Raw genomic sequence first — 11717 nt, forward strand, 5'->3', positions numbered from 1 at the left:
ATGTGCAAACATGCAGACTAGTAACATCTCAAATTCACGAAGCAATACAAGAGAAATTCGCATAACACAAGTCTTCCTAGAATGCTAAGGTAATATCCTAACACGACTAACACGACTAAACACGATTAAATATTAAGCAAACTATTAGAGTTGTGGAACCAACTATGCCAATCTATACTCTTCTTCGACTTGCATCTCTTTGCGATCCAATCGTAGCTTACTAAAAGATTTATTATTTATTATTCATTATTTATTATAATAAAAATCTATTATTTATTATTATTATTATTATTATTATTATTATTATTATTATTATTAGAAATAGAAAAATGCTAATAACAACCCTAAATGTTATCATTAAGAAATCTAGACATGTATATTTCATTTGTACATTTTCAATAACTACATATTTTATGAAAAAAATTACCCTCTAACTTCTAAATATTCACTCTTTTTGCATTATAACATGACAACCCTAAGGGTTTGTTATTAGCATTTTCCTTATTATTATTATTATTATTTAAAACATTAAAATTTATTAACGGTAATAATATTTTGCTTACATATTAAGTAGCTACAAAAAATAACGGTTATTATATTTTGGTGATATAGTATACTCTCCGACTTTAAAAATATCGCACACCCCTTGGAAAACAAACCCCTCTTTGAAAACCCTCGAACGCAAATACTTTCCTCCTGTCTACTCTTTTCAGCAACGTCGCCGGCTCCGGCGCAAGTACCGGTGATGATGGTTTCCGGCTTGAGTCTACTGATATGTGCCACTCCTCCTCTGCTTTTATTACTCTCTCCCCTCCTCGATCAAACTTAATTCCCAATTTCCGCCATTAATTCTACCCTAATTCTGCAATGTTGCCGACTAATGCACTGGAGATGTTTCCATCGTTGGCTGTTAGGTTTCAATCTTTTTCTTTGATAATCAATTCAAGCCTTAACCTCTCAATCATCATTATCGTAATCATATGATCTTTAGGCAAAATATATTACAACAATCTAATCAGGTACGCTGCTGATACACAAGAATTTAGGGTTTTGTTCGTTACAACAGTTTCATCAGGTAAGTTGCTGATACACACAAATTTAGGGTTTTGTTTCTTTGTATTTACGTATGGAATAGTAATCTTTAATGTGTTTCTTTACCAGTCTTAAATTGTTAATCTTGAATCATCATAAAGTTGTAGATTAGGGTTCTGATGTATTTTTGAGTTTAACTTGTTCTAATAATAAAATGATATTTCAAGAAACGTTGTTTTGCATTAAGGTTTTAGAGATTATTTTGTCCAGAAACATTGTTTTTTTATTAGTTTAAATCTAATAATTTTTTTCAAGAAAACATTATTTCTTTGAATATTTTCCAAGGAATATTGTCATCAGTTATGGTTTATGTGAATATTTACATGAAACACTGCTGATTAACAGGGGACTATTTTAAAAAAACCTTGGTAACTATCAATTATTTATAACTAAATGGAATGAATATTTTCATGAAAGCCTTGTTGTTTAATAATTTAGTTGTTGTGGATTTTGATGTAGTGGGGTTGTTTTCCTGATATTGTAATTCTTCTTTTTTTTTTTTTTTTTTTTTTTTTTTTTTTTTTTTTTTTTTTATGATTTTGATTTTACAATTGGTGTTGAATTGAACTTGGAGCCAGAATGACCACAATTGACAACAAACCAGTAAGGCTGTAGAATATGGGGTATGGTTTATGTCTTTGTTTCATTTATTTTAATCCGCGGTTTAACTATTCTTATTGTACGTGACTCTCAATGTTAGATGGCTTTGTATTTATATCTATATTTGTTCTTTATTACCTGTATTTGTTAGTATGTTACAGTTTTGTGGCTTATGTACAGAATGCTCGTCACATCTTGGATGGAATTTGCAAAGTTGTCCCTGGTGGATGCCTGGTATTTCATGCCTGCTTGAGTTTTTGAAGGTTTTTTTTTGAAGAAACATTGAGTTTAACTTGTTCTATTCTTTTTTTTTTTTTAACGGCAGTTTCGGCATCACCCAGAGGGGAATCAACCACCTTCGCGTTCATTTGCCACACAATACACACGCGTCAAGGGGAACAATGTACCCTTAACTTGTATGTACACTGAACGAAGAATGTGCGGTTTCTTGCTAACTTCATAACCTAGATTACTAAATACATTTTCTATGCATTCTGGATTTGGATTATAATTTTATATACGTGACCAAAACCAGTGCTAGATAGATAAAGACAGCTCGAGCCTTTGGAGTACTACCATTTACAACTATAGGAACAAAGCATTTTGTATATGGCAGGACAATGGAGGATCTTGATTAGGATCTTGATGATGCTTTTTAAAGCCTTTCATTCAGATTTCCTTTGTTAGTTCTTCTTTTTTATATAAGTTTCTGTTTCCACAGATTTATTAATTTTACCTAGTTTTACCTAGTAGAGATTAAACAAAATCCATATCCACCCATTCTTACTTGAGTTAAAACTTTCACCTCTACATTTGGTTAGCAAATGTATGTTTCTAAGGTTCATTATGCCTTTGAGGTGAAAATCATAAAAGCAGGATTCACTTGTAGCGCTCATTGTTATAACTGTAAGTTACGGTTTGTTGTTCGTGCATACCTTTTGGGTTGAGCCTTTGTGGTTGTGCTATTGGCTTGTCAAAGTTAAAGGGTTCATAGGGTGGTTCTTGTAATTGTTAATCTGTCTGACTACAAAACTCTCACACCAATATAATATGATGGAACTTTTCCCGTCCGAACTATTATCATATCTTTTAATGTTACTTCTTACCTTCTATGTTGCAGTTATCGGCTTGTGTGATTCCATGTGGGCGAAGTGATTACCCTTTGAATGCAAGTTACAAAATTTTTTAAGGCTTTGTGTTCCAGGTACTTTTTTATACTCAGAGATGGGTTCCGTTCTCTTGGTGTTAAGCATGATGTCATTTATTTATGTAGTAAATACAAAAATTATTATAAATAAATAAATAAAAGAAATAAACTTTTTTAGTATTATTATAATGTATTTTACTCGCATGTATCTGACAAGTATAATGTATAATATAATATAATCATAGGAGTATAAACCTTTGCTCTATATAAAATAAACAGCTGCTATTTTAAAAAAATGTATAATCTAGTTGCCCCACATATATATCTAACAATTACAAAAATCATATCACTTCTGAAGCTGATTAACAATATATTTATGTCAACTGAATTTTGTTATTTGCTTCCATTGCAATCCATGGGATATTGATAAATGTGTGTCTATCCACAAATGTTGTGCTGTTTGATTGTATTATCTTAAAAATAAGTACGAAGTAGTTATCTGTATTTTTTATTTTAATTCTTATTTCAGGTTGTTAGAATTGCTGAAGATCCTGTCCCAGAACTTGATCACCTTAGTGGTATTATAAGATACCTGACCTTCATGTTATCTATCTAAGTCTCCATTAGGCCCGACTAAACATAGTGGCATGCTATGGTATTTATCGTAAGGTACTTAAGTTTCATGATATGTTTCTTATTCTCCATTGGGTACGCCTAAAGTTGTGTCTCTTATTGAGTTCTTTGCTTTCTGACTTTTTTCGTTGAAGATGGGGCACACACATGTGAGAATCATCGCTTGTATAGCAAAGTCAACTCAAAGGTGTTGCTGGTAAGCTGTGTATAGAATCAAAATTACCTAATGAATAGCATAGGCTTACAAGGTCAGAACAAATACGTGTTCTTGACTTCATGGTAGTTCTCTCTAGAGGTTGATTGTTGATTTGTGCTTATTAGATTTAAATGCTCCACTCTTTTGTATGGGCTTATCTTTAAGCAAAAAAGACATGGTATACCTGATCCAAATCTTTGTATATCTTATATCTACTACTATTTTTTTTCCCATCAGTTATATTTTAATATACTAATTTATGTGATATGATCTTTTATGTCGAATGCGGAAATGGGGCTTCTGGATTGTGTTGATGTTTTCTGAACATGTAGCATTGTTGCAGGGGTGGATTTACAATTTGAATGGGATGAATCTGAGGTTTCTCTCAGACAAAATTCAACTATCCTAACAACGTGGTAGCTCCTCAACTTCAGATAGAGTTCCACATTGTTTGCTAGCTATGTGTATGATGTAATTAGTACTTTCTGTAGCAGCTAGGATGTGCTTGAAGAGTAACTTGTAAGTTTTTTCTTCCTTCTTTGAACTTACAACCTTTTGTTCTCTTGTTCTTCAATGACTATCTAACTGCAGTTATTAGCATACGCATTTAGGGGTATAGGGAAGCCAACTATGCGGTTCTTAACTAAATCGTGTTGGTATGTGTTAGAAATAGTTATTAGTATAGAAAGAGATGGCTTTGTTTAAAGCATCTTACAAAGTAACTTGTCTAGTTACCTAGAATAGATTTCCTTTTTTGTATATATGGAGTACTTGTGATAATGAATAGACATAGAAATCACTTTAATCAGTTTACACTTCTCAGCTCAAATAACATGGCATCAGAGCGAATCCTTGCCGGAATTCGTGCCGGAAAACTTCTAATCTGAATCTTTTTTTTTTCCGGCAAAAATAACGAAAACTTTCATAAAAACGGAAAATGTTTTCGAATAGAAAACGTTTTCAATAAAGTATACAAAGAAACTCCGAAGAGGCTCGTACCTACAAAGCGGTAACCATGCAAACTATCTATACCGATCCTCAACTTAACCAAACCGAAATACAAGTCGGATAACAAACAACACATACAACAAACGAACAATGACACCAAACTCAAAAACGAAAAAAAAAAAACACTAGGAAGCCTGATGCCGAGAACACGAGCTCAATGTCTTGAATGAAAATGCCGAATTCTTCCATCTTGGCGCCTTGAACCAATTTTTTCTTCCTCTTTTGTTGATTTTTATTTTTAAGCGACGTACTAGAAATTTCACGAGGATTTAAACGAGAAATATTAGCCGGTTCGCTCTCCTCGGCCATACTCATCATCAAAGCGTCAAAAGCCGCGAATGCCTCCTTGGACATTTTACCATTCTTGTATGCCTATGCTCCGCCTTTTTTAGCTTCTAAACCTCCCGAAAATAAATTTTGGATAGCTTCCCCGTAATCCAGATCGTCAATGTTATCTTTAAGCTGATGAGAACCGAATGTGGACGCCTCACGCGCCTTCATTCGTGTAGCCAACAATTCTTCTTTCTTTCTCCTTTTTTCTTTCTTCAGTCGGTCCAATCTTTCCGCGAATGTAAGGTTGTCTTCGTTTGGTTCGGATTCGGGAACGAGCATCAAATTCAGCAGCACTAGGCTCCTGACCAGACCCAACAAACTGAGACCCAACAAACTGAGACCCAACAAACTGTCTGGTAGATTCAGGAACTGGAACATGAACATTAACAGTGTCAAACGACCCAACAACGGCTGGAATTGGGTCAGAAAGGTAACCGGTAGCAAACGGCCCAACAGCAACAGTTTGAGAATTTAAATTACGAACCAGATCAGCAACTTTGGATGGCCTGAGCTGTTTAATAGTATCACTTTCACATGCATCGACTCCTAAATGCACAGAACCAAACTGAATGCCCAGATCATTGCAACAATGTTAACAGTCATTTTCAACCTAGCATTAGCTTATTCATATTGTGATGAATAAACTGTAACCACGGGATCCCTAAACGAAGATACGCCACCACTGCGAACACTCGCATCATCCGCCAACGTCCCGCTTGACACAACAAAACGATTAGTTGCTTCGATCAAACGGAGATCAAACGTATTAGAAAGGACACGATTAACACTAGCATGATCCGAAATTTCGGAGACCCACACATCGCATCTCGACCACTTCTTATCCCTCAAGTCGACGACAACTAAATCGTGAATATGTTTTACTTTGGGCGATTTGATGAAGGCGAAGAATGAACCAACACTAGCCAACGTTGATGAAGAATTAGCCACTTCAATAACCTCGCCAAAATGTTGGCCCACTTTCATAACACTTTCCCTCGATGCTAGCTTAACCGGGATACCCGTAATTTCAATCCAAGCGAACCGAAAGAAGGAATCGGCTAAACCATCAAAGGAGGAAATCAACGAAGACTCGGTCGAGCACGAGTTCATGATATTATCGAAACTATCTTTATCGCCACAAAAACACAAACACCCATAAGGACCGAAGGTAACGTGTGCTCTATGTGAAAGCAAAAAAGTCGAAACTTTCGTTTCCAATAGTGGAACACGATTAATCAATAGAATAGCAGAGTGAAGATTCGAAAAAAGAGGATTCAAGTTAATCTTACACCTTAACTGAACAACAACCTGAAATCTCGAATTGCTGGAAGAACCCGATCTTTGAAGTTTCGGCCTTCCCACAAAAATGGGACGTCCAAAAGTATTCGACCCGTTCAAATCCCTGATGGCTTTCTGAGCATCAACCTCGTTAACATACGTAACAAAGGAGTATCTTCTGGCTTGCCAAAACTTTATTTCCATAAGCAACCCGATTCTGCCAAAAACGGAATCAATCATGTTTCTAGTAACGGAACAATCGATTCTGCCTATGAAGACAGTCCGACTAGCTATCTCTGACGAATTATCCCCTGGAGTTGTCACTGCTCCGGCACCGACATCGTTGCCTGAAACCCCACCCATCGGGAAAGTCGGTCCGACCCTCGAAAAGGATGGATCTGAAGAAGCGTTAGTTGAATTCATTTCAAGGAGATGAGATATTTAATTAGTTTTAGGTTAGGTGGGAGTAAAATTATATAGTTAGTTGGGATGGAATTAAAAGGGGGATTAGGGAAAAAAGAAGGTTGCAGTGGTTTCAAAAGGATGATGGTCGACGGTTAGTGACGGTGTAGGGAAAAGGAATCGGAAAGATGAATTGCTCCGGTCAGATGCCGTTAGGCACTGGACCCAAGGTTGCGAGCGTTTTTTTGAAAACTTTTTGAGTACATCTTTTATTATACGGAACCTGTTCAGCCACCTGAAAGTGTCCGGTCACCGGAATTTGACCTGAATCTGAGCTTGGCCGAAATCAAGCCCTGCCGCTGCTGTTACTCCGCTGCTGTTACTCTGCCGTTACCACTGCCATCTGAACCGGCATCTGACCACGTGTATCTACCTGAGACAGATCTGAATCTTACAGCCGACTTCGTCGGAGTTCTGAAATTTGGTAATTTTCTGCCACTTTGTATCTGTTTTTTTTTCTACTTGTTCCTGCCATCAAAGACCATTATTGCCTTGCCTAATTATCTCAGTTTGTTCCCAAAATTCATTGTTCTTTGCCCGAATCCTACTGTTTTGCTACCGTTACAGTTCCAGCACTTACTGCCTTGTCTTTCTTGTACTTTGACTCTATTGTTCCAGACCCGTTAAACTCTGTTCCGGCTTCTGTTTGTGAACGTACTTTTGTTCTAGTTGTGTTCAAGATAGTTTATCTTAAACCCTGATCCTGAAATCAGTTTCTGACCTAATCCCGATATAATCCAGAACCCACTTGATTCTGATATTCGATTAGCATTTAACATCTGATCTTATTCTTCTTTGTTTCCAATTTTTTCTTTACTTGTTAATGATGGCAAGAGAAAAAGACGCCAAGTCCAATGATGATCCTTCTTCTAGTAGTTACTATATGAAACTTAGTAAGGATGAACTACACGTAATACAATCACTTTGGCTTCCATTTTTCTGGATCATCATGTGTCAAGTAATTAAACTCGTTATAATGCATCTAATTCTTCTTGGATTGTTGATACGGGTGCTACTGATCATATGACCGGGGATAAAGACCTTATTTCCAATCTTAACACTAATATACATCGTAATCCCGTCAAACTGGCTGATGGATCTTTTTGTCCAATTATGGGTGTACGAACCAATAATGGTATACCAAACCTTAATCTTTCGTCCGTTCTTTATATTTCATCATTTCCGGATTCCTTGACTTCTGTTAGCAAAGTTACCAAAGCAAATAATTGTTATGCATTATTCTTTCCTACACATTGCATTTTCAGAGACTTAAAACACATCGGGTGATTGAGACTGGTTTAGAATCTCAAGGTCTTTATCGCGTATCTACATTAAAGTCCCCGGCTGCACATCTAAGTGATTCCAGGGTTATGGAGACTCACTGTCGATTAGGCCACCCTTCCTTATCAGTTCTGAAGCAATTAAATCCAAGCTTCTCGTCTGTTCATGAGTTAGCTTATGAGTCCTGTCAGTTAGGTAAACACACCCGTCGCTCTTATCCTGCGAAAGAAAATGGTACTGTTAACACCTCATTCGAGTTGGTTCATTCTGGTGTTTGGGGGCCTTGTCCGGTCAGCTCTCCCTATGGTTTCAAGTATTTCATTACGTTTGTTGATGATTATTCTCGAGCAACTTGGGTTTACATGCTTAAATCACGGAATGAGATATTTTCTACATTTCGTGAATCTTACGCATATGTCAAGACCCAGTTTGACATTTCTATTAAAACTCTCCGATCTGATAATGCCAAAGAATACTTTCGTCTGAATTTATCAAGTTTCTATCGGAACATGGAACCATCCATGAGTCTTCATGTGTTTATACACCCCAACAAAATGGTGTTGCGGAACGTAAAAATCGACACTTGTTGGATGTTGCTCGCACTACGATGCTTCACTATAATGTTCCACAACGGTTTTGGGCTGTTGAGGTTCTGACAGCAAACTATGTAATCAACCGCATGCCATCCTCTGTTCTTAAAGGAAAAATACCTTTTTCAGTATTGTTCCTCAAGGGTAACTCTTTTCCTTTGGCTCCGAAGATATTTGGTTGTTTATCTTATGTTCATGATCATCGTCTATGGCATAATAAATTTTGAACCACGTGCTATCAAGTGTATTTTTCTCGGGTACTCACGGGTCCAAATCCAGCCCTCCTTCGCTATTTTACTAGTGCCAATGTCACTTTCATTAAGTCAACTTCCTTCTTTGAGAACTCTGATGGTCATGATATGTCATTAGATCCTGTTCCTGTACCTGAACATGAACTCTCACAATTTCCAGAGGCTCCAGTCTATACCATCCCAGAAAGAACCTCAAACATCCCGCCTTCGACTACAAGTCGGAGATGCACCTGATATTCGATTTACGAATGTGTACACCAGAAAACATAAGCAACCAGCAACACATGAGAACCTATCTTTGCCCTTTAACTCGGGAAACTCTTCTATACCTGACTCTTGCCCCGAACCGCAATTGGTCCCTACACCAATTCATATCGAACCCTATGATCCTCCTGGTGCCCCTCTCCCAGACATTCCGATTGCTTTTCGAAAAGGCAATAGGAGTTCTACGAGATATCCCATCGAAAATCATTTAGTATTTCTCATCTCTCACCTGACTCCTATGCTTACACAACAAACCTTGATAATCACACCGTTCCCAAAAATATATTAGAGGCATTTAATCATCCTGGATGATTTTAAGCAATGCAAGAAGAGATGAATGCTTTAAACATGAGTCATACATAGGACTTGGTGCAACTTCCTCCCGGAAAACGTAAAGATGGTTTCAAGTGGGTGTTCACTGTGAAACTTAATTCTGATGGTTCATTGCATAGGCTGAAAGCCCGATTGGTTGCTAAAGGTTATTCTCAGGCGTACGTGATTGACTATGACGAGACTTTTTCTCTAGTTGCCATTATGCCATCCGTTCGTATTTGTATCGCTTTAGCTGCCATTAATCATTGGCCACTTCATTAGTTAGATATCAAGAATGCCTTTTAAATGGCATACTTGAGGAGGAGGTATACATGGAGCAACCACCTGGGTTCATAATTAAGGAGGAGGCAACTAAAGTATGTCGATTGAGACGTTCCTTATATGGTCTCAAACAGTCTCCTAGGGCATGGTTTGGCCGATTATCTAATGTACTTCAAGGTTCGGCATGACCCGTAGCTCTCAAGATTATTATGTATTTTTTAGACATTCCCAGGGGAGACGACTCATTCTTGTAGTCTACATGGATGATATCATCATCACTGGGGATGACATCAACGGTATTTCAGAATTAAAGCACTTCTTACACTCTAGTTTCAAGTCACAGATTTAGGGCGCCTTCGTTATTTTCTTGGAATTGAAGTCTCTCGATCTCCACAAGGAAGTCTTTTATCTCAACGAAAGTATGACCTTGATTTGCTCACTGAGTGTGGTTTATTAGGGTGTAAGCCGGTAGAAAGCCCTATGCTTCCTACAAATAAACTTCTCCCGAATGATCTGAAGGATCCGGAGCGATATAGGAGACTTGTTGGAAAATTAAAGTATCTGACAGTTACCCGGCCTGACATATCATTTTATGTAAGTGTTCTGAGCCAGTTTTTGTATGCACCATATACAGGTCACTGGGATGCAGCACTTCGTGTTTTGCGGTATCTAAAAGCCGCACCAGGCTTAGGGGTACTCTATTCTGATCAGGGACACATTGAGTGGGTGCTTTTACCGAGGAAGGAGATGGTAGAATATCTGGTTTCTCTGACGCGGATTGGGCAGGTTATCCAATATCTAGAAGGTCAACAACTGGGTATTGTGTATTTGTCGGAGGTAATCTAGTCTCTTGGAAAAGCAAGAAACAACACACAGTTTCTCGTTCTAGCGCTGAATCAGAGTATAGAGCAATGGCAGATGTGTCGTGTGAAATGACGTGGGTAAGGAGAATTCTTAAGGAATTGGGAATGATAACAAATGACATGATGAGGCTTTATTGTGATAATCAGCCAGCCATTCATATAGCCAAGAATCAAGTATTCCATGAGAGGACGAAACACATTGAAGTTGATTGTCATCTCATTAGAGATCGTTTTGTGGGAACACGAACAGATACACCATCAATTCAACCAATCCACATCAGGACCAGGCATCAACTTGCAGACATTCTCACAAAGCCACTTGGAAAACCACAAATAGATTATATATGTGGCAAGTTGGGAATGCTCAACATCTTTGCTCCAATTGGAGGAGTGTTAGAAATAGTTGTTGGTATAGAAAGAGATGGCTTTGTTTAAAGCATCTTAGAAAGTAACTTGTCTAGTTACCTAGAATAGATTTCCTTTTTTGTATATATGGAGTACTTGTGATAATGAATAGACATAGAAATTACTTTAATCAGTTTACACTTCTCAGCTCAAATAACAGTATGTTTTCAAATAACAATATGTTTTCTCTGTGTTAATTAATATTTGTGACTTGCTTGTCATCATCCCTTTTCAGATTCCGCTTATTTTATCTTCCTCTTTCCATACGTATCATTTGTCGTCTACTATGTGTGCGTCTAACAAATGAAGTTATGTGCTATTTTCTAAATATTGCACTCTCTTGAAATCACCACGTACTTTTTATTATCTTTCAATAAGTTAGATTTTATGTGCAATATGTTACATGTGTATTAGTAACTAGCGATTACTGTTACACTACTTGCTATAGGATCAAATATATTTTTTTATTCTGAAATAAGACCCTTTGACATTCGAGTAATCGAGTGTAAGCAAAATTGCTTTTAATGCAAAATAAAGAAACAATAGATTAAATTCAATTGGTCATTTAGGTCTATCGGTACATGATATTCATGCTGGAAGCCGGTCAGTGCGTGTTGTTCGTACATTTTGTTCGCGGGTTGTGAATACGAATTGCTGATATAAACTTCTGTATATTCAAATGGTTTTCTGTGTTAAATAGTACCATTCGAAGTTCTATTT

General features: G+C 37.1%; 1 long non-coding RNA gene across 4 annotated transcripts; it reads left to right on the forward strand.

Annotated features, from left to right (window-relative positions):
• The first annotated feature begins 669 nt into the window (after positions 1–669).
• Positions 670–11140, forward strand: LOC139892801 (uncharacterized). 4 transcript variants are annotated; one of them, XR_011774241.1, is made up of 9 exons: positions 1606–1715; positions 1873–1926; positions 2018–2130; positions 2228–2374; positions 2813–2896; positions 3369–3508; positions 3607–3668; positions 4012–4187; positions 10364–11140. It is a non-coding gene; the product is annotated as an uncharacterized lncRNA (long non-coding RNA). The 4 variants fall into 4 exon arrangements; XR_011774242.1 differs by lacking the exons at positions 4012–4187; positions 10364–11140 and adding an exon at positions 670–1075 and having other exon boundaries at positions 1671–1715; positions 3607–3959; XR_011774243.1 differs by lacking the exons at positions 1606–1715; positions 4012–4187; positions 10364–11140 and adding an exon at positions 670–1075 and having other exon boundaries at positions 3607–3959.
• Positions 11141–11717: the final 577 nt, after the last annotated feature.

Source organism: Rutidosis leptorrhynchoides, chromosome 2 (assembly GCF_046630445.1).
Source record: "Rutidosis leptorrhynchoides isolate AG116_Rl617_1_P2 chromosome 2, CSIRO_AGI_Rlap_v1, whole genome shotgun sequence".
In the NCBI taxonomy this organism is placed as follows: Eukaryota; Viridiplantae; Streptophyta; class Magnoliopsida; order Asterales; family Asteraceae; genus Rutidosis; species Rutidosis leptorrhynchoides.